Raw genomic sequence first — 23,365 nt, 5'->3', positions numbered from 1 at the left:
GTATCAACATTGGAAAGTTGGTCTTTGCTAAATTCAGCAGCAACGTTTCAGTCGGTCCTTTATCATTCAACATTGTCCTTGTAATGACCAGACCCTAAACTATTCACCCATTTTTGACAGCAGCACATGGATTGGATCTCACGGTGCAATATCCTCACTGTTTTAAAAAAAATCAATTTGTTTGTGTTTCTAGGCGACACGTGTGAGCATGTTTGTCTATCAAGCTCCAATAGCTCACGTTTGCAAATAGAAGACAATGGGGTAATAAAACCAAGTAAATTAATGTCGGGAGCCGGATAAGAAACAAAAAGGAGAATAAATCTCAGGATTATCATCCAGGGTCATTTCTCACCTTGAAGAAGGAGCTGGCTTGACATCTGTTGCGAGGGCGGATTGAAGGTTATCGTCAGCAGCTGTCCAGTGAAGGGGCAGTGTTACTTGTGTCCATTGCTTCTTTCTTAGTATTACTATTTGGCATCTCATTCTACTCTCTAAAGTGCCTCGGGGCACTAACCATGTGAACAGTGTGTTATAAACCCAGGTTATCTGGGGAGATTCCTGGCGCTAAACCGGGGAGGCAGTTCCCAAAATAGTCATTCTCAAAGTCAATTGAAAATGAAAGTTCTTTAAACTTCCAGGGAGCGAAGGGTTAACACTATGCTGATTGGTTGTGAGTTCTAAGACCTGTGATTGAAAGGCGATCCAGTCGTTTCTTGGCAAGCCGTGTGGTAATGAGAGTTTGGGAGTTAAGTACTTCCAAAATAAAGCTTATTATAACCCAAGTTAATTACTGTGCCATTAATGTGCAGCCATTCTGTTTGTTAAAGTGTTATTTAGACCCACTTGTGCCTCAGTAGTCAGTGATTATTCAACAGGTTTCACATTCTGCACGTGTGTGTCTTGGTGCCACCCACAATTATCAACGCGTGCTATTATTTTATTTTGTCGTGGTATATAAATGGCGTGAGTCACACAACACGAGTCGCCATCTCTGATTGGACGTATTCCTGGAGCTTTCATCACGTGACCTGCTGGATCCAACCGCCTTTTTCCCCCGTCTCCAATATTTTTATAAATGAATGAAAGTGGTCAAAGAAAATGGAAATAAAAAATCATTTTCTTTAATGCCCTGGTGACTTTTATCCCAGGTTTGCTCAAAGCTGCAATTGGGAATGATAGCATAGTGGTTATGTTACCAGACTAGCAATCCAGGGACAGACTTAGATTAAACAATCTGAGAGACATGAGTTTAAATCCCACCACATGGCAGCTGGGGAATTTAAATTCAGTCACGTAAATAAATCTGGAATAAAAAGCTACCATCAGTAATGATGACCATTGGATTGCGCTAAAATCCCACCTTGTTCACTAATGTCCTTTAGGGAAGGAAATCTGCTGGCCTATATGTGACTCCAGACCCTGCTGGCCTATATGTGCTCCCTGTGGGAGCACCTTCTCCTCACGGACTGCAGCGGTTAAAGAAGGCAGCTCACCACCACCTTCGCAAGGGCAATTAGGGATGGGCAATAAACGCTGGCCTTGCCAGCGAAGCCCACATCCCATGAACGATTAAAAAAAAATCCAGGAGATTAAATTCCTGGAGACTCCGGGACATCCTGCAGAGTTGGAAACCCAACACACGACTCTGCCTCTCAGTACATGCCAAGTGTTGCCTTGTTTCCCCCACTCAATTCTTCACTCCCAGCCCCTCCCCACTAGTATTTGTTTTTGTACCAATTCACTACTTTGTTGGTTAATTGTGTTTGGAGGAGTTCCTTGACGTGGCCTGGGACTTTGAAAGTGCCACTGGTGTTTTAGTGACTGAATAAGCCCAATCCAGGTTTTACTGACTGGGGGATTTGGCAATTTAGTTACTGGAACTTTGGGGATCACATGACAGAATTCCACCAACTTATAATTCCATCCACTGTAACTTTCAGAAGGGAATTAGGTAAATGCTTGAAAAGGAAAAATTTGCTGGGCTACGGGGAAAGAGCGGGAGACTGGGGCTAATTGGATAGTGCATTCAAAGAGCTGGCAGAGGCACGATGGGCTGAATGGCCTTCTGTGCTGTATGATCTTGGCCAGTCCCTGAAAGGACATTACCAGTTACAGCGAGTTAGTGGTTAGCTTACATTGTCATGTGTTGGGAGTTGGAGAGCAAATGGCCAGAGGTTTTTCCTGAATTGGCCATGTTTCTTTGTCTGTTTCCAGAGATAGCGTAACTGGTAGGTGGGACGGCAGCATGTGCGGCCCTACTGTCTACTGGATGGGGTGAGCTTAATGGGCCTGATAGTCTTCATCTGCTTTTGTATGTCTTTTTGTATGTTTGTATGTGCAGACTGGGGAATCAATCTGGGCCCAGCCTAGTGTGTGGCTCAAAGAGTTCACCCAGTCAGTAACTGAGCCCAGGGACAATCAGAACTCATCTCTTCCCCTTTCTGTTCCCTTCAATGATCCGTGCACAAATCAGGAGACACACAGTAAGTTTGTTCATTTTCAATCCACGTTTATTTTCAGATGTTAAACTTCTCACATTTCAGTTATTGAAAGATGACTTGTACACGAAAAGACTCTCTGGTCCATCCAGCCTTGTCCATCGCAATATATGGAGCCCCCCACCATGTGATCTCCTGGGAGAGGCGAAAAACCAGACATAAAAACCCAGGCCAATTTGGGAAAAAAATCTGGGAAATTCCTCTCCGACCCCCTTAGGCGATCGAAACTACTCCAGGAGATCATTATGGCCCAAATATTCTAAGACAATTACTTTCTCACTTCAACTCTGCTAACATCAATTGAACACAATCCCCGGGAGCCTGGTCTTCAACAATCTCCAGTCTAGTTCTGTAGCAGCAGTCACAAACCCAATATTCAGCGATGACGAGAAACTGGTTGGCAGGTTGTCTAGAGTTCCCACTTCTGTCGTTCCAGGTTGAACGAAAACTGTCCCCAATCTTTTCTTTAAAGTGTTAACTGTGACACCGTTTAATTTGCTGGGAACATCCGTTCCTAAACATTGGGGGTGGAACGTGGATCAAATTACCGGGATGCATCGGCACAATTTGCCTGGGGAAAATCTCTTAAGGCGTGACCTTCCCTGTTAAGACATATTGTTAAGACGTCCTAACTTTGAAGGACAAACCCACTTGTTTTTCCCCTCCCTCCCCGACTCCCATGCAGTGTTAACTTTTAGCACACCCCAGAACCCAGTTTGTTGACACCCAAAGACAACCCAGAACGAGGAAAAGACATACCAACACTCCCCACTAGACCCAAGAGACAACCAGGTGGGTGGCAAATGCCGCGTCACTTGAAGAATGAAGAGGAGCTTACAAGGGAGCAGCTGACATGGGAACAGCTGACAAGGGAGCTGTGATCTTCATTCAGGCATTCTGCACACACTGCTGGCGACTAACCAAGTAGTACTGAGGACGAGGAAGGTGGAGGTACTTGTATGGGAACAGAGGCTTAAATGACCAAGACAGACACAATAAAGTGAGCATTACCCAGGAGTGCCGCACTGCTGGTATACCCTAATCTGACGGGCATTCCATCTCAACTGCCAGGCCATCAATCAGAAGCTGGCAAGATCCAAATCCAGATACTGACGGTTCAGCTTACTGTTTGGATCTGGCGCTGGCGCCCGTGAATAACACCCACTTTGATCTATTTGTCCTGGGAGCCGGAGAGTCTGTTCGCTTGCAGGTACGGTCCGCCCTCCTCACCCTGAGTACCAGTTGGACAGTGTCCAGCAGTGTGTGGAGGATGTCAGAATGAAAAATTCCCTAAAAAAGGTAGGGTCCTCTATACTCTAAAAATGACTTGGATTTCTCCCGTGGGCTCCTGAAATCAAAGTGTGTATTCAATACCCGGGTGTCCCTGAATCACGGTTTGTGAGGTAACTAAAGGGTTAACCAGAACCACCACCTGCTGCAATTTCCTGGAGCATCCTGGAGATCAGGCAACCCTGAGCAACAGAATCCAGAAACAAAAGCACGAAAGACTGTCGGGCCTCCGCCCTGACTGCCTGAGGTCCTCCAGCAGATTGGTGATTATCCGGTGATGCGAGCAAGTCGATCGACCTGGTAAACCCCCCAAGTCCTGAAGATGTTCTGGACTACCTCAGTGTGGATCATCCACTAGTTAGGGTGGACTACAGAGCAGCTGAGTGTGCCGACTGTTGTGTTGTCCTCCCCGGGCCAAATGTGGCACCAAGAGTGTCACCCCGTTGTTCAAGCACCAATGGGAAGCAACGCGTCATCTTGACAGAGGGACCCAGGAAGGAGGGTCCCACCCTGTTTGTTGACTTACCGGACCCTTGTCATATTGTCTGTCTGCAGACACACTGACTTACCCTGCACCGAGTCTGAAAGTGGAGATGTCCTATTATACCGTTCACACCCCGAGCCTGTTGAAATGCCAAGTGAAATCACTGGCCGAGAAGACCATTCATCCTGAATGTGGCTCCCACCCATATGTCAAAGCATTAGCTGAAGAGCCTGATGGCTGTAGCACCAATGTATGGAGAACACTGTGCTCCCAGGACCACCAGCTCCAGTTCAGATGCTGCGACAAAGGAGACCTGTGGATACATTACTGGCAGAGTGATGGTCATCCAGAAGGCTCAACTGGAGAAATACCCGCAACAGTTGAGCCTTCTGGATGACGATCACTCACTCTCAATGTGGATGGTAGAAGACCTGCCAGTATGCCCACTCGTAGATGATTCTTCTGATGGACAAACCAAACATCCAGAGTGATCCACTTCCACAGGGAAGTACTGGAAATAGCCCACCCACACAACTCTGAGGTGGGCTATCCAGGCATGATCACTGCTAGGGGAGGTGGAGCTGGACAGGGTCTCGAATGTTACTTGTGAGCTACCTGCATTCCAGGTCCTAATCTGGAATGACGGGCTAGCAAGATACAAAGGACATTGTGCTCCGGATAAGGCCTTGAATAGGCTGGTGGGGGTGAATGGATTGGTGGTGGTGAGTGGATGGTGGTGGTGAATGGATTGGTGATGGTGAGTGGACTGGTGTTGGCGAGTGGAAGGGGCCTATAGATGGGGTGGGCTAAGCTACAAAGTGAGCAGTGCCCCCCCACCCTTGTGTGTCAATTCGGGAATGCCTGAACGTTCTGCTACAGCAGATCCTCCACTTGCTCGCCAAAGAAGCCCTCAGCACCAACGGGCATCTGCAGAACCTGAAGGATCCCCAAGGTGTGAGGACAAACTAAGTGGCGATGCAAGGTCCACTGGACGATAGATTCTGCTCCTACATTGAGAGCACCCACACAGTCTGCTGCTGCAGCAGATGCTCTCTGAAGGTGGTCCTCTCTGGCAGGGATTGCTCCCTCAACTCACATACTGGTCAGTGAAGCCAGCCCCAGTGGATTTGATGGCAGGGAATTCAGGATATGCGCCAAACCCTGCAGGAAGGTCTGCCAGACCCACATGTCCCACCAATTGGATTCTGGTGGGTGGAACAGGACTAGTTTCCTGGGCAGTTCCCTTCCTTCTGAGGCTTTCACGACTGAAGTTCACCAGATGTACCAGCGAACCTTAAGTTGTGAGGCAGAGTGGCGGGGCTCTCTACCTTGGCCATAACTGTGGCGCGCCTATCAAGTCCGCCCAAACTGCCTTGGAAATTGGGAGGGGGAATCCAACAAAGGTCGATGCCTGAGGCCTTTGCAAGACCCCAGGTAAAGACTCAACCCCCACAAGTGATGGGACTTCCGGAACTCACAGTTTCAGACTCGAAGTCACCCTTGTTTTGAATACATGGAAAAACCTCAACGCACGGAATCCGTGGTCAACTCAGGCTCCCAGTTTGGTTTCTGGAGCGCACGCACCCTCCCTGGGAGTGCCTCTCGAGTGTCGTAGGGAGCGGCTGAAGGTGGGTCCACAGTGGTGGGTGGGAGCCACAGATCTATAAATAGAGATCTGCAGCTGCACTCACCAAAGTGGACATCACCCGCAGCATAGGTGACCCTGTGTAGGGTCGAGTCCACTGAGGGTGGTGCCCCCAAATGAGCTGGCGCCAACTGGAGACTAATGTCCCGGGGCTGCGTTGGTGTCACCAGAGGGGACGGATGCCTCTGGGGAAGGACACACCAACAGTAGCTGGTGGCGCTTGGGGGAACCAGCCTGATTCTGGCACCAGTAGGCACGGACACCTCCGAACCAGCTGGTGCCAGAGGAGGACTCTTCCTCTATCCTGGGAGGCCTCAGTACAAGTGGTACCGGGGTTTCACCCGATGTAGTTGACTGGGATGGATTGGCTTTAACCAGCTCATCCCATTCCACACCATCGAGGCAACAACCGGAGCGTCCACCCTTGAGACTTTCCTGTTCAGTCCCAACACTTGGACCACCGGTCGACATCGGTCGGAGATGACTGTATGGACTGGGCCCTATCCAGTGCCAGCGCAGTTAACCCCGAGCAATGCCGAACTGAGCCTGGAGTTGGAGCAGGGTTGGTGCTTGATGCCGATGCGGGCACCTGAGGGCTGGACATGAAGGTCCAGCCCAGGGGAGAACTAGGGATGAGGGAGAGGGGCCGTGGGAAAAATTTTTAAATGGGAAAGAAACGTGCCAGAAGGGAAAGAGTTGGTTTAACACCATCTCCAATCATTGGCTGCGAGTTTAAATGGATGTTATTGGCCGTCAAAGAAAGAAATTAGAAGATGTACAGTTGACACGAAAGAAATGGATGGGAAGAGGAAAGATGGGTTGAGGGGTATTTCAATGTTGCTGTTTCCTCCTTTGTGGTATCTCTGCTGGCATTGATGTGATTTTGGTCAGGATGTGTGATCCAGTTGTCTTTGTGGTTTTGTTACTGACAACTTTAGTCTGTTGGTAGTTTGATGAAACCGTCCATTTCCTCTCACTCGTCCTGACACCAACCTGTACCTGTGGCAGAAGAAGAAATGACAAAAATCACTGGATTGCAACAAGGACAACGACCGGCATTTTATCGCTCCCCTCGTATAGCAAACCATATAACCTGTAAAAGGATTTGTCAAATTCCCTTTAAAAAGTCAACACCTGGGCCAGCGTCGAGCTGTGTGGGCAGGTACCAAGCTCGGTCAAGGCAGCTCCAGTGGCATTACTGCCCAGGAGTACATTCTTCGAGTCTTAACCCTGAGCTCTCAGTACTGGTGAACACTTTGAGAAACTGATTATTCAGTTGTTCTCTCTCCCTGTCAGCCTCTCCTCTTATTTAGACCCGTTCATTCAATACCAATCACTGGTTTCAAGAGGGACGCTCTTGACTTTTTAAATGGTCGGGCTGAGCTGTCCCACAGACTATCCCCGTGTCCAGGACAAGTTGATCAGAACAACCAGCATGTACTGACCTGCTTTCAGTTTCCAGGATTTGAGACTTTATATCTGCACGGATTTTGCTGTAACTGACTCTGACTTTCACGGGGAATGATACAAGCTGGAAGTACAGCTCCAAACACAGTTAGTCACAGTCAGTAAATAGTTGTCTACATTTACAGATCAGGGAGTGAGCATTAAACTCCAGGACTGGGAGGAGCCGGTCAGTGAGGAGTGGGGCTCAGTAACCATCAGTAACCAGGCTCCGGGACCCAGACTACCTATGAGCAACGCTATGGAAGAACTACCAATAACAAACTGAACTATTCCACCTGACTGTGCATCAATATTACTGTATCTGATAAACTGTTCATATTGCTCATTATGACTTTCACTAATAATACAAGATAAACAGGTAAAGACATAGAAACATAGAAGATAGGAGCAGGAGTAGGCCATTCGGCCCCTCGAGCCTGCTCCGCCATTTAATGAGATCATGGCTGATCATCCAAATTCAGTACCCTGTCCCTGCTTTCTCCCCATATCCCTTGATCCCTTTAGCCTCAAGAAATATATCCAACTCCTTGAATATATTTAATGAATTGGCCTCAACTGCCTTCTGTGGTAGAGAATTCCACAGGTTCACCACTCTCTGGGTGAAGAAATTCCTCCTCATCTCTGTCCTAAATGGCTTGCCCCTTATCCTTAGACGGTGACCCCTGGTTCTGGACTCCCCAACCATCAGGAACATCCTTCCTGCATCTAGTCTGTCTAGTCCTGTTAGAATTTTATAAGTTTCAATGAGATCCCCTCATTCTTCTAAACTCCAGCGAATATAAGCCCAATCGACCCAATCTCCCCTCATACGTCCATTCCTGCCATCCCAGAAAGACAAACCTTTCAAAGTTCACGAATTCTGTCCAAGCCGCTGGTTGATGATGTTTCAATTGTTCGTGTTGTCTTCACAGAGCAAAGCTGTTCAGGCGTTCGAGCCGACCGCATTCAGTCTTAGACAGACCAGCCAGTTCGTCAGACTCAGTGCAGCTCCCTTGCATTCACAAACTGTTTATATCTCCTCCTGGCTCATATTTATCTACTTTACAAAGCTATTGTGATGTCTCATCTCAGTGTGAGGGTGGGGCTTACTCTGTGATGTCACGGTTTGACCCGTCCAATCAAAGTGGCCTCACCTTGAAACTATACTTGTTTCGCTAGAAAGCAATAACAGGTTTCCATGTGGTTATGACCCAGAGCACAGGGTGCGTGGGCGATGGGCAGTGATGGGATTGTTTGCCTTCTACCAATTATGTTAAGCAATTGCATACATTTAAAGCAACAGGAGTCGGCCATTCAGCCCCTCGAGGCTGCTCCAGCATTCAATTAGACCATGGCTGCTCTGCACCTCAAATCCATTTACCTGTCTTTGATTGATATCTCTTGATCAACTTAAGAACAGGAGGAGGCCTTTCAGCCCCTCGAGTCTGTTCTGCCATTCAATTCAAGCATGGCTGACCTGTATGTTAACTCCATTTCCCCGGCTTGGTTCCACATCCCTTAAAACTCTTGCCTAACAAAAATCTATCAATCTCATTTCTAAAGTTTTCAATTGACCCCCAGCCTCAATTCCGCTAGCCTTTGGGAGAAGAAGTGCTTCCTGACATCACATCCCTGACCAGGCTAACTCTAATTTTAAGCTCATGCCCCTTTGTTCTCGGTTTCCCCGCCAGAGGAAATAGTTTTTATCGATCTACCCTACCAACTCTTTGAACATCTTTAACACCTCAATTATATCACCGTTTAATATTCTATACTTGAGGGAATACAAGCCCAGTCTGTGCAACCTGTCCTCATAATTTAGCCCTCTGGAAGTCCACACATACAAGATCCAGAGACACTCCCTTGTCCATGTTACTGACCTCCTCCGAAACGTTATTAGATCAGTCAGACATGACCGGCCCTTCACAAATCCATGCTGACACTCATTGACTACCATTTAGGACTGAGATGAGGAGGAATTTCTTCACCCAGAGAGTGGTGAACCTGTGGCATTCTCTACCACAGAAGGCAGTAGAGACCAATTCATTAAATATATTCAAGAAGGAGTTAGATATATTTCTTAAGGCTAAAGGGATCAAGGGATATGGGGAGAAGGCAGGGACAGGGTACTGAATTTGGATGATCAGCCATGATCGCATTGAATGGCGGATCAGGCTCGAGGGGCCGAATGGCCTACTCCTGCTCCTATCTTCTATGTTTCTATGTTTCAGAAGCTCACGCATTTTCCTATATGATTATGTTGCTGGGGTTTAAATACTGTCCTTTCCCCTCTGGGACATAGTTTGAATCTAACCCACACTAATGCAATGAGAGTCTCCCCTTTCTGCTGGCTGTAAGGGTTCTATGTAAAATGAGTTTCTCCATTTTGACCCAGTTTTTAGTGGCGATGGACCCACAGCACAAAATTGGCACTAATTTGACACTAAATGGTCATTCTCAGGAATGCCACAGGAGTACAGAAATAGGAGGGATGGGACAGCGGAGAAATAAAATCAGACTAAGGGGGTTTGGAATGCATGTGTGTAAATGCAGAATGTGGCAGATAAGATTGAAACATAGAAATATAGAAGATAGGAGCAGGAGTAGGCCATTCGGCCCCTCGAGCCTGCTCCGCCATTCAATGAGATCATGGCTGATCATCCAAATTCAGTACCCTGTCCCTGCCTTCTCCCCATATCCCTTGATCCCCTTAGCCTTAAGAAATATATCCAACTCCTTCTTGAATATATTTAATGAACTGGCCTCCACCGCCCTCTGTGGCAGAGAATTCCACAGGTTCACCACTCTCTGGGTGAAGAAATTCCTCCTCATCTCAGTCCTAAATGGCTTACCCCTTATCCTTAGACTATGACCCCTATTTCTGGACTCCCCGGCCATCAGGAACATCCTTCCTGCATCTAGTCTGTCCAGGCCTGACAGAATTTTATAGGTTTCGATGAGATCCCCTCTCAATCTTCTAACCTCCAGTGAGTACAAGCCCAATCGACACAATCTCTCCTCATACGTCATTCCTGCTGCACTCCTTCCATGGCAAGAACATCCTTCCTCAGATAAGGCGACCAAAACTGCACACAATACTCAAGGTGCGGTCTCACCAAGGCCCTGTACAACTGCAGCAAGACATCCTTGTTCCTGTACTCGAACCCTCTTGATACGAAGGCCAACATACCATTTGCCTTCTTAACCGCCTGCTGCTCCTGCATGCTTACCTTCAGCGACTGGTGCAGAAGAACACCCAGGTCTCTTTGCACTTCCCCTTCTCCCAATCTATTGCCATTCAAATAATAATCTGCCTTCCTGTTTTTGCCACCAAAGTGGATAACCTCACATTTATCCACATTATAGTGCATTTGCCATGTTTCTGCCCAATCACCCAACCTGTCCAAATCGTACTGGAGTTTCACAACATCCTCCTCACAGCATACCCTCCCACCCAGCTTTGTGTCGTCTGCAAATTTGGAGATACTACATCCAATTCCCTCGTCCAGATCATTAATATATATTGTGAACAGCTGGGGTCCTAGGACCGATCCTTGCGGTACCCCACTAGTCACTGCCTGCCACTCGGAAAATGACCCGTTTATTCCAACTCTTTGCTTTCTATCTGCCAACCAGTTCTCTATCCAAGTCAATACCTTGCCCCCAATCCCATGTGCCTTAATTTTGCAAGATAATCTCTTATGCGGGACCTTATCGAAAGCCTTCTGAAAGTCAAAATACACCACATCCACTGGTTCTCCCTTATCTATTCTACCAGTTACATCCTCAAAAAATTCCAGTAGATTACTCAAGCACGATTTACCCTTTGTAAATCCATGTTGACTTTGTCCGATCCCGTCACTGCTCTCCAACTGCTCTGCTATTACATCTTTTATAATGGACTCTAGCATTTTCCCCACTACCGATGTCAGGCTTACCGGTCTATAATTCCCCGCTTTTTCTCTACCACCTTTTTTGAATAGTGGGGTAACATTAGCTACCCTCCAATCCATGGGTACTGTTCCAGAGTCTATCGAGTTCTGGAAGATGACCAGCAATGCATTGGTAATCTGCAGGCACAAGTTGCCACATGGGAATATGCTAAAGTGGCATTAACGGAGACCTGGCTCAAACAAGGGGAGGAATGGGAACTTAACATTCCCAGCGACACTGCATTCAGGAGAAATAGGGAAGGACAAAAAAAGGAGAGAGGGTGGCAGTATTAATCAAAGAAACTGTTACAGCCCTGGAAAAGGATAATATTGACCCGGATTTTGCTGTAGAAATAACTGCTATTAAGGAGTAAATTGGACAGCAACTTCCAACATGCGCTATTAAATGTGGAAATCAGGAGGTTTCTGCTCGAGTTGCCTTACTCCTCCAGAAGCTTCGATACACCGGTATCTCCCCAGAGACTCACCATTCAAACACATAGAAGCCCGTGAAGTTGCGGTACTTATGTGATAGATACCCACAAAACACGCCAGAAAAGGTTAGGATTTGTCCATTCCAGTGTAAGTAATTTTTTAACGGCGCAATAAGTCTTAATTACTGCCAAACAGCATCTCTGGCCCTGAAAATTAACTTTCACAAATGTGGAGCCTCATTCCTTCAATTATTGTTGGCGATATTAAAAAAGTTAAGTACATTTTACTTTAACTTTTTCTTTGTTTCTTTAGCTCTCTCTCTTAATACCATCTTTCTTTCCCTCTGATTAGTTAAGGAGACGCACAGTTGCTTTCCCTGTTCACACTGGTCCCAGATCCCCTGTAGAGGACATGGCGCTGTTTTGGCTCTCTAATAACGCACATTCCAGTGCAAAAGCCCACAGAAAGTCTGTGGGTAAGTGTAATGAATGGCTAACGCCGCTTGTTCACTGCTGACTGCACAATGCATTGTACTTAAGTGTTCAAAGACTGAATCTATGTGGTTAGAGATAAGGAGCAGAAGAGGAGCTATTACGCTGCTGCATGTATACTATAGACCACCCGATAATGGAAAGATAGAGAGGGATGCATTTCAGAAAGATGTAATAACAACATTCATGAAAATGGGGGGCTTCAGTTATCCTAGTATCGACTGGGGAAAAAATTGTGTGAAGGACAAAGAGAGGGAAGAATTCCTGAAATGTGTACAAGAGAACTTACTTGATCAGTGTGTTTCGAGCTGCAATGAGGAAGGAAGCAGTGCTGGGTCTCGTTCTGGGGAATGAAGTGGGGCAGGTGGAGCATGTTTCAGTGGGAGAGCATTTGGGGAACAGTGATCACAGTATCATTTGGTTTAGAGTAGTTATGGAAAAGGACAAAGAACAATCAAATGTGAAAATACTCAACTGGAGGAGGGCTAATTTCAGTGAGTTGAAAAGGGATCTGGCCCAGTTAGATTGGATTGGAAACAATGATTGGCAGGTAAAACAGTAAATGAGCAATGGGAGGCCTTCAAAGAGGAGATGGTTCGAGTACAGACGAGACACATTCCCATGAGGGGGAAAGGAAGGGCATCCAAAGCTGGAGCTCCCTGGATGACTAAAGATATAGGGGGCGAAATTTGGCTCCAATGTGACTGCCATTAGCGCCTCTGCGGGGTGCTAACAGGGCGCAAAGGGCTAATCACCCGGGGGGAGGTGGAAAAAGCGCCTCCCGCGAAATTCAACGGGGCGTTGCTGAGGCGCTACCCAATAGCGTCGCGCCCCCGCCGGTAGCGCCCCGGGCAATGACGTCCCCTTACCATCCTGCGGCAGAAATGCGGATGCGCTCCGTGAGGCTGCCGCGGGCAATGTCAGCGCAAGCCTCACGGGTCGGGAGTATGGCCACCCTCCGCTCGCGGGGCGGTAGTTAAAGGGGAGGTGCGGCCGCGTCCCGCGCCACCATTTCCTTTTTTTTGGCCGACTTCCAGGTCGGCCCTCTATGGTGTGCCATGGTGCGGTCCTGTCCGCCATCGCACAGCCCGGCGCCACGTCTCGGTGCTGGACTGCGGCCGCGGCACCACGCCGCCCTGGTGGCCTAGTTGGGCCATTGGAGGCCCTGCAGAGTGCACAGCGGCCCTCCCCTCCGTGGAGCTCAGCCGATCGCATCCCGACATCGCCTCGGTTACCGCCCCACCAGGAAGTTCAGCGCCGACATTGCACTCCACTTCCTGGGCGGGGCGGTATCAAATTCCACGCCCATAGAGATTAAAATGAAACAGAAAAAGGAGGCTTATGATAAATGTCAGGTTGATAAGACAGTAGAGAACCAATCAGAATACAGAGAGTGCAGAGGAGATCTAAAAAAGGAAATAAAAGGGGTAATGCGAAAAGATTAGTGGGTAATATAAAAGAGAAGACTAAAGTCTTTTATAAACATATAAAGAGAAAAAGTATATCCAAGGAAGGGTGGGGCTGATTAAGAGCCCAAAAGGAGATCTTGTGGAGGCAGAGGGCATGGCTGAGGTACTAAATGAGCACTTCTCCAGTACGATTTGGACAGGTTGAGTGATTGGGCAGAAACATGGCAAATGCACTATAATGTGGATAAATGTGAGGTTATCCACTTTGGTGGCAAAAACAGGAAGGCAGATTATTATTTGAAAGGCAATAGATTGGGAGAAGGGGAAGTGCAAAGAGACCTGGGTGTCCTTGTGCACCAGTCGCTGAAGATAAGCATGCAGGTGCAGCAGGCAGTTAAGAAGGCAAATGGTATGTTGGCCTTCGTAGCAAGAGGGTTCGAGTACAGGAACAAGGATGCCTTGCTACAGTTGTACAGGGCCTTGGTGAGACCGCACCTTGAGTATTGTGTGCAGTTTTGGTCACCTTACCTGAGGAAGGACGTTCTTGCCATGGAGGGAGTGCAGCGAAGATTCACCAGGCTGATCCCTGGGATGGCAGGAATGACGTATGAGGAGAGATTGTGTCGATTGGGCTTATACTCACTGGAGTTTAGAAGATTGAGAGGGGATCTCATCAAAACCTATAAAATTCTGTCAGGTCTGGACAGACTAGATGCAGGAAGGATGTTTCTGATGGCCGGGGAGTCCAGAACCAGGGGTCATAGTCTAAGGATAAGGGGTAAGCCATTTAGGACTGAAATGAGGAGGAATTTCTTCACCCAGAGAGTGGTGAACCTGTGGAATTCTCTGCCACAGAGGGCGGTGGAGGCTAGTTCATTAAATATATTCAAGAAAGAGTTGGATATATTTCTTGAGGCAAAAGGGATCAAGGGATATGGGGAAAAGGCAGGGACAGGGTACTGAATTTCGATGATCAGCCATGATCACATTGAATGGCGGAGCAGGCTCGAAGGGCCGAATGGCCTACTCCAGCTCCTATCTTCTGTGTTTCTGTGTTTGCATCTGCCTTCAGTAGAGAAGAGGATGCTGCTAATGTAGCAGTAAAGGAAAAGGAGGAGGTGGTAGAGGCATTAGAGAGGGTAAAAATAGATAAAAAGGATGTCCTAAAATAGTTGCCAGTGCTCAAGGTAGAAAAGTCACCCGGTCTGGATAGGATTCAACCTAGGTTGCTGAGGGAAGTATGGGTGGAAATAGCTGAGGCTCTGGCCACAATCTTCCAATCCTCCTTTTATATGGGGGTGGTGCCAGAGGCCTGGAAGATTGCAAATGTTATACTCCTGTTTGAAAAAGGGGAGATGGATAAACCCGGCAACTACAGGCCAGTCAGCCTAACGTTGGTGGTGGGGAAACTCGTAGAGACAATAATCTGGGACAAAATTAATTGGCACTTGGAATAATATGGGTTAATAAATGACAGCCAACACGGATTTGTTAAAGGCAAATCATGTCTGACTAACTTGATTGAGTTCTTTGATGAAGTAATGGAAAGGGTTGATGAGGGTAGTGCGGATGATGTTGAGTATACGGACTTCAGAAGGTGTTTGATAAAGTACCACAGGCTTCTTCGACAGCACCTCCCAAACCCGCGACCTCTACCACCTAGAGCGACAAGGGCAGCGGGCGCATGGGAACACCACCACATCCAAGTTCCCCTCCAAGTCACACACCATCCTGACTTGGAAATATTTTGCTTTTCCTTCATCGTCGCTGGGTCAAAATCCTGGAACTCCCTCCCTAACAGCACTGTACGAGTACCTTCACCACACGGACTGCAGCGGTTCAAGAAGGCGGCTCACCAGCACCTTCTCAAGGGAAACAAGAATGGGCAATAAATGCCGGCCTTGCCAGCAATGCCCACATCCCATGAATGAATAAAACAAACACATAATAGACCCGTTAGCAAAATTAAAGCCCATGGGATTAAAGTGACAGTGGCAGTGTGGATACAAAATTGGCTAATGGACAGAAAGCAGAGAGTAGAAGTAAAAGGTTGTTTTCCATACTGGAGGGAAGAACACAATGGCGTTCCACACGGGTCGGTATTAGAACCACTGCTTATTTTGATATATATTACTGACCTGGGCTTAGGTATAGGGGACATAATTTCAAAGTTTGCGGATATCACAAAGCTTGACAATGTATTAAACAGTGAAGAGAGTAACAGACTTCAGGACAACTTATGAAATGGGCGGACACTCGGCAGTTCAAAGTTAACGCAAAGAAGTGTGAGGTGATTCATTTTGGAAGGAAAAAAGAGGCAATATAAACCAAAGGTACAATTTTAAAGGTGGTGCAGGAACAGAGACACCTGGGGATAAAATTAGGTTGATTTGTGCCTCCCGTTAGCGTTAGCAGGGCACAAAGCAACTAGCGCCTGGGCGCAGCACCGCCAATGCCTCCTGTGAAATTCAGCAGGAGGTTAGCGGCGGCGCTAACCGGTAGCACCCCGCGGCGCTGCACCTCCAGCGATGATGTCATCACCGCACACAGCACCCCGCTCGCACCCCGGCCGCGATCTTCGGTAGCGCCCCCTGACTTAACGCTGGACGCTATGTCCGACAGGGTCAGGGGGGCCTACCTGCGGCCGGGGCAGCGCAAATTAAAGAGAAGGTGCCAGGTGGCCATTTTTGTTGCTGGCCACTTGCCAGCACCTGCCCCCATTGCTGTCCCCGGCCTTCTGTACAGCCCCCCCGCGGGGTGCCGGCAGCGGTCCGTGAGCCTGGCACTCCTCTTGAGTGGCACTCCGATCCCTGGTGGCCCAGCTGGGCCGCAGGTCACGCTGCGCTAGGCCCCTCCCCTTTAATAAGGGGAGGAAGGCCTGCAGTACCGCGGCGCGACATGCTGCAGCGCGTGACACCGCGACACGTAGCGCCGTGATATTCCCTCGCAGCACCCCAAGAGGGAGGCGGGGCACTTCCAGTAACACCCCACCTCCCTCTTAGGGTGCTACCAGTGAATTTCGGGCGCAGGTGCGCTAATTTTTTCAGGGCGCCCCGGTGAAGTTAGCGCCCCAAAGGGGGCGTGACCCAATTTTTGCCCCCTGGGGTTCATATACACAAATCTTTGAAGCTGGTAGGACGAGTTGATGCAGTTGCTAAAAAAGCACACGGGATCCTTGGTTTTATAAATAGAGGCAGAGAGTAAGGACCCTATGGTAAACATTTATAAATCATTAGTTAGACCTCAGCTAGAGTATTGTGTCCAATTATGAGCACCATGCATTAGAAAGGATATCAAGGCCTTGGAGAGGGTGCAGAGGAGATTCACCAGAACGGTACCAGGGATGAGGAATTCAGTTACACGGGAAGACGAATGAAGCTGGGATTTTTCTCCTTCGAGCAGAGAAGGTTAAGGGGAGAATCAAAGAGGTGCTCAAAAAAATTTGCAGGGCAATGCGGAAACAGCAGGAATGTGGGGCTAATAGCTCTCTCTCTCAGAGAGTTGGCACAAGCAAGATGGGCCGAATGGCCTCCATCTGTACAGTAAGATTGTAGGATTCTAAGATTGCATCTAAAGCGTGCTATATGTTCTCCAGAAGTGTTGGATGAGGCTGTTCAGAGGGAGCTTTACTCTGTATCTAACCCGTGCTGTACCTGCCCTGGGAGTGTTTGATGGGACAGTGTAGAGGGAGCTTTACTCTATATCTAACCCGTGCTGTACCTGCCCTGGGAGTGTTTGATGGGACAGTGTAGAGGGAGCTTTACTCTTTATCTAACCGGTGCTGTACCTGCCCTGGGAGTGTTTGATGGGACAGTGTAGAGGGAGGTTCCCTCTGTATCTAACCCGTGCTGTACCGGCACTGGGAGTGTTTGATGGGACAGTGTAGAGGGAGCTTTACTCTGTATCTAACCCGTGCTGCACCTGCCCTGGCAGTGTTTGATGGGACAGTGTAGAAGGAGCTGTACAATTCAATTCAATTCAATTCAAATGCTTTATTGGCATGAAAGTTTACAGGGAACCATGTTGCCAAAGCTTACATAACAAAAAGTACAGGTTTCCAACATTCTGTAGGTGTCAAACGTTTTTGACCCTCGTTGGGTACAGACAGTATTAATTTAAACAGTCGTTGACCTTCGTTGGGTGCATTCAGTATTAATTTAAAACAGTCGTTGGGTACATTCGGTATTGATTTAAACATTTTTAGCGTATATATGCTATGGGTGTGCTCGTTAGTCACTCAATGTTCCTCAGGTTGTGACATGTTGTTACATATTGGGCACCAAGATATGGTCTGTCTCCCTCCCCCAGGACTATTCTTAATTTTGACAGGTCATCCAATTCTTTGAAATCTGGGGTTGTAAGGCTGAGCTTGTCAAAATATGTGTTTCTTGTCTCGTTGAATTTTTCGCATTTTAGGAGGAAGTGCACCTCTGTCTCAACCTCGCCGGCCAGACAGTGATCACATACTCTATTTTCTTTAGGTTGCCAGGATTTCTTGTATCTTCCTTTTTCAATTGCCAGTTGGTGGTCGCTTAGTCTGTATCTGGTGAGGGTCTGTCTATGTTTTGTGTCTCTGATGGTCGAGAGATAGTCTGCCAGTTTATATTCTCTTTTTAGGGCCCGGTAGCATTCTAATCTGCTTTGGCATTTGGTTATTGTGTTCCAATGTTCCAGGTAGGTTTCTTTGCATTCTTTAATGATTTGGTTCACTCGGATTGGTGTTTGGGGAGCAGTGTTGGTCTGGGACTGGTCAGGGTCCGGCTGGGTAGGAGAACTTAGTTTCAGTAACAACTGACTCAGGGGACTCGTTTCTGGGTTCAGCTCTTGGGTCTGGAGGGCTTTAAAATGAAGAGTGTCTGGGGAACTAGATTTGAGGTGATTTAGAAAGTTTAGTGCTCGTTTTTGGATGTTTATTATCAGTGGGTATCTGCCTAGTTCGGCTCTACATGCATTTGTTGGTGTTTTCCTTTGGGTGCTGTACCTGCCCTGGGAGTGTTTGATGTGACAGTGTAGAGGGAGCTTTACTCTGTATCTAACCCATGCTGTATCTGCCTTGGGAGTGTTTGATGGGACAGTGTAGAGGGAGCTTTACACTGTATCTAACCTGTGCTGCACCTGCCATGGGAGTGTTTGATGGGACAGTGTAGAGGGTGCTGTACTCTGTATCTAACCGGTGCTGTACCTACCCTGGGAGTGTTTGATGGGACAGTGTGGAGGGAGCTTTACTCTGTATCTAACACGTACTGTACCTGCCCTGGGAGTGTTTGATGGGACAGTGAAGAGGGAGGTTTACTCTGTATCTAACCCATGCTGTACCTGCCCTGGGAGTGTTTGATGGGACAGTGTAGAGGGAGCTTTACTCTGTATCTACCCCGTGCTGTACATGCCCTGGGAGTGTTTGATGGGACAGTGTAGAGGGAGCTTTACTCTGTATCTAACCCGTGCTGTACCTGACCTGGGAGTGTTTGATGGGACAGTGTAGAGGGAGCTGTACTCTGTATCTAACCAGTGCTGTCCCTGTCCTGGGAGTGTTTGATGGGGACAGTGTAGAGGGAGCTTTAGCCTGTATCTAACCCGTGCTGTCCCTGCCCTGGGAGTGTTTGATGGGACAGTGTAGTGGGAGCTGGACTCTGTAACTAACCGGTGCTGTACCTGCCCTGGGAGTGTTTGATGGGACAGTGTGGAGGGAGCTTTACTCTGTATCTAACACGTGCTGTATCTGCCCTGGGAGTGTTTGATGGGACAGTGTAGAGGGAGCTTTACTCTGTATCTAACCCATGCTGTACCTGCCCTGTGAGTGTTTGATGGGACAGTGAAGAGGGAGCTGTGCTCTGTATCTAACCGCTGCTGTACCTGCCCTGGGAGTGTTTGATGGGACAGTGTGGAGGGAGCTTTACTCTGTATCTGACACGTGCTGTACCTGCACTGGGAGTGTTTGATGGGACAGTGTAGAGGGAGCTTTACTCTGTATCTAACCCGTGCTGTACCTGCCCTGGGAGTGTTTGATGGGACAGTGTAGAGGGAGCTTTACTCTGTATCTAACCCGTGCTGTACCTGCCCTGGGAGTGTTTGATGGGAGAGTGTAGAAGGAGCTGTAAGGGTTGGGGCTTCTTTAAACTGGTTTAAAGTAATTTTCCTGGTCTTGCAGCCTTTGCCTGCACTCAGACCAATTTTAAAATAAAACCAATTTTAAAACAGCGGTTTCGAATCGCTACCCGGCCTTCCAGTGTTCACTGCAGGGCTTATCATTATTGATATTAAAACAGACACGTAGTTTGGATGAGAGAAAGAAATCAAGTTTTATTAACTAAAAGAAACTATAATCAAAACATCAAACTATCCCACACGAACACAGTAAAATTGTAAAACTATATAACGGGGGTTGCAGATGGCAAAAACGAGGGATACAATGGCTACAATGTTAATGAAACAATCTTAGCAATTCCCTTAAATCACCATCCCCCAAACTCCTTAACTAGGTTGCTTTGCTGAGGAGTCAGAACACCCTGCTCACCTTTGGTCCAGTGAAGTAAGAGAGAGATAGCTTCTCAGCCGCTATCTTTATACCTGGTGAGGTCCTGCCGTTCTGCCTTGCAAGGGCTGTGTGCAAAATTCCCCACCCAAAAGGGTCCAATACACAAGAGGAAGCTGTGATTGGCTAACTCAAAGTGGTTAGACTGGGTTAATGTGTCTTCCGGAGCTCCCTGGGCTGAAACAAAAGGGAGATACAACTGCTCTATTGTCCAGTGCTGGGTGATTTAAAACCCATTCAAATGTTAAACGTTTCCCATTCAAGGTACAAAAGTCTCTTCTGCAGTTTAGATGTATCCACTCGATATACAAACAAATCACAGAATCACAGAAACCCCACAGTGCAGATAGAGGCCATTTCGGCCCATCGAGCCTGCACCGACACATATCCCACCCGATCCCCGTAACCCCTACACCAACACATATCCCACCAACCCCACGTATTTAATCCCCCTAACACTAAGGGTCAATTTATCATAGCCAACCAACCTAACCCGCACGTCTTTGGACTGTGGGAGGAAACCGGAGCACCCGGAGAAAACCCACGCAAACACGGGGAGAATGTGCAAACTCCACACAGACAGTCGCCCGAGGCCGGATTCGAACCCAGGTCTCTGGTGCTGTGAGACAACAGTGCTAACCACTATGCCACCGTGCTAATAGCATTCAATTGCTTTGTAAACAAAGCATTGTCCTTTGTCTTCGGCCATGTGGTGACAGCCATTTTTATCCCTGGAATTTAAAAACACATTGCCCAGGGATTCTTTAATCAAAAAAATGAATCTTCAGAACTGTAAATTATTGCGAATTCTTACAGTCCGCCCTTGGATACTTCCAGCTTGCTTGTAGTATCCTCTTGAAGAAATGAGCAATAATTTCTGACCCCTCACAAACAACCATCCCCTGTATTTACCTAATAGCTATCTGCCACTGATCCCCGTCCCGTCTATTCCCCTTTAATTCAAGAAAAAAACCATGGTACGGTTGGCATGTTACAGATACTTCAGTTTTCAATAAGGGGTCTCATACCCCTACACTCTTGTAACATTATACAGTGTAAACCAAATTTACAATCACTTTTTTACATCATAAGTTATTACAAAATGTTGCAATCTTCGTTACACAATGTAATCAAAACGATCCCAAGCACGGAGAGGGTCCTACGCCTCTGCTCAACTTGGGGCTGCAACACAAAGTACAAAAAATCATTAAACAACATGCTTAAATGAACCCCGATCATCACGTGCCGATGATGGGTCGCAAAATTCGTGTGGGCATTGCTCCTCCCACTCGGACAGTAAAAGTACCTTCCACCCCCCTTTGATCGTCTTAAACTTTTGATATACCTATCAATTCATCCAATGAAAAGCGACGAGTTAAGAAAGTAACTATAGGTTTTTATTGGCTAAATAACAGAGCCCACCCTCGTGGGTGATCGGATACAACAAGGAGGAATGCCAGCCAGTCGACTACCTTTATACCTGGGCAGGTAGGTGGAGTCATGGGCGGAGTCAGCAGTGGTCAGCCCAGGTATAATAGCGTGACAAGAGGTGACCTCGTATAGTGATACAACAGTGTGAACAGTGCTAACCATAGAGTAACGATATAACAGTGATGACTGTAGTGTAACGATAGTGAACGATAAAAGTGGTTTACCACAACTTTAAAACAGGCAGAATGGATTTACCGACCAGTCTGCTCCGCCAGCCCCGAACCGTTCCCTTGTCCCTTTGTGGAGGCGGGGTACCCCTCACGTTTAAATTACCTTGGCACAGACCGAGACTGGGGAGTATGGGATCTCATGACTCCCAGTCCCTCCCCCTCCCGTCTTCCCTCGACTGGCTGCACAAAATGATGGGTGCCTGTGTGGCGGCTCTCCCTGGCCCCACACTGATCCGGCCACCCACTCATCCTTCCCAGCCACACTTATTCTCTTTGCCCGTGGGCCCCCGGGTGAGTACCTCCCTCCCCCGACTGCACCCACGCGACTCTTGGGTCTCCCCCTCCTCTATACAATCTTCCCGGGCCATCACCACCCACCCCCGGGGAACGCGTCCCTATCACAAGGCGCCCGCGCTTCCCCATCGTGACTCCTCGACAGCGAGGTCTCCCGCAAGTGAACTTTGGTCAGGATAGTGCTGGGTTGGGGGCCGTGCCCCACCCAGCTGGGGCCATCTCCTCCCCGTAGGAGGAGTAGGCAAGTTCCTCCGGACTCTGTCCGGTTTTTCCCGAAGACCACTGCGGGATCTCCTGGATTCGTCCAGTGGCGAGGTGATCCCCAACATTCCGTATCTTCATTCGATGTCCAGCTCGGGCTGGGCGAACATGGCTGCTTCATTTTCCAATCTCCTGCAAAAACTTAAAAGGACATGCAGCCAGGTCTCACTGACCTGCTGTCTTAGGTGGAGACATGGTCGGGTCCCTTGACCTCGGACCAAAATACAAACATTCGGCACACATGTAAACTTAAACTCTTTGCACTTTAACTTGAAACTAGTTAAATCAACAAAACTTAAAATACACCTCTGGTACACGCTATATTCACACACATAGCTTTAATACAAATGCCGCCCGTCTCCGGACGGCCAGTCTAATCTCTGGCACTGTCACAGGTTGCTGCTGGCTGCAGCGAAGCTGGACTGCCTCCTGTCTCTGGTCCCTCGCAGCTTATGGCTGTTGAGTGGGGACCCCTGTTCTCTGGCTTCTCCCTGGCTCGGGAGTCTGCCCTACTCCACTGTAAAGTGGGTGACCATGCTTTCTTAGGCTGGGGCACCCACTGAGACCTTCTGAGGGGTGTCTCTATGGGGGAAACTTTGGCTGGCGGACCCTGAGCTTGGGTCACAGCCCCAGCTGGCTGGGAACCTTCTCCCCCATGTCCAAATAGCCCGCACTGTATAATGTACCTGGCAGCCTACCAGTGCAAATCTCTCTCTGGGTTTGTCTGCTCTTCCCTGCCCACTCCTGTGCTGGGGGCAGGTATACTCTCACCACCCGCTGCTGGTGGCTGGAAATTTTCCTCCCCATGTTTAAAACCTGGTGTCAGCTCCCTCCCAATGTCTCCTGCAAGAGGGATTGCTATCCCTGCCCCCGCAGGGTTCCACATCATGGGGGGAACCACTCTAGAAGCGGGCTGGGAAGCTGGTCCCTTTAAACAGGCCACAGTGCCTGTCATTACAGGCGGTGAACTTGAACTTGCATGGACAG

Source organism: Somniosus microcephalus, chromosome 12 (genome assembly GCF_052327205.1).
Source record: "Somniosus microcephalus isolate GS21.2 chromosome 12, FLI_Smic_1.0, whole genome shotgun sequence".
NCBI classification, from domain to species: domain Eukaryota; kingdom Metazoa; phylum Chordata; class Chondrichthyes; order Squaliformes; family Somniosidae; genus Somniosus; species Somniosus microcephalus.
This window is presented reverse-complemented; position numbering follows the sequence as displayed.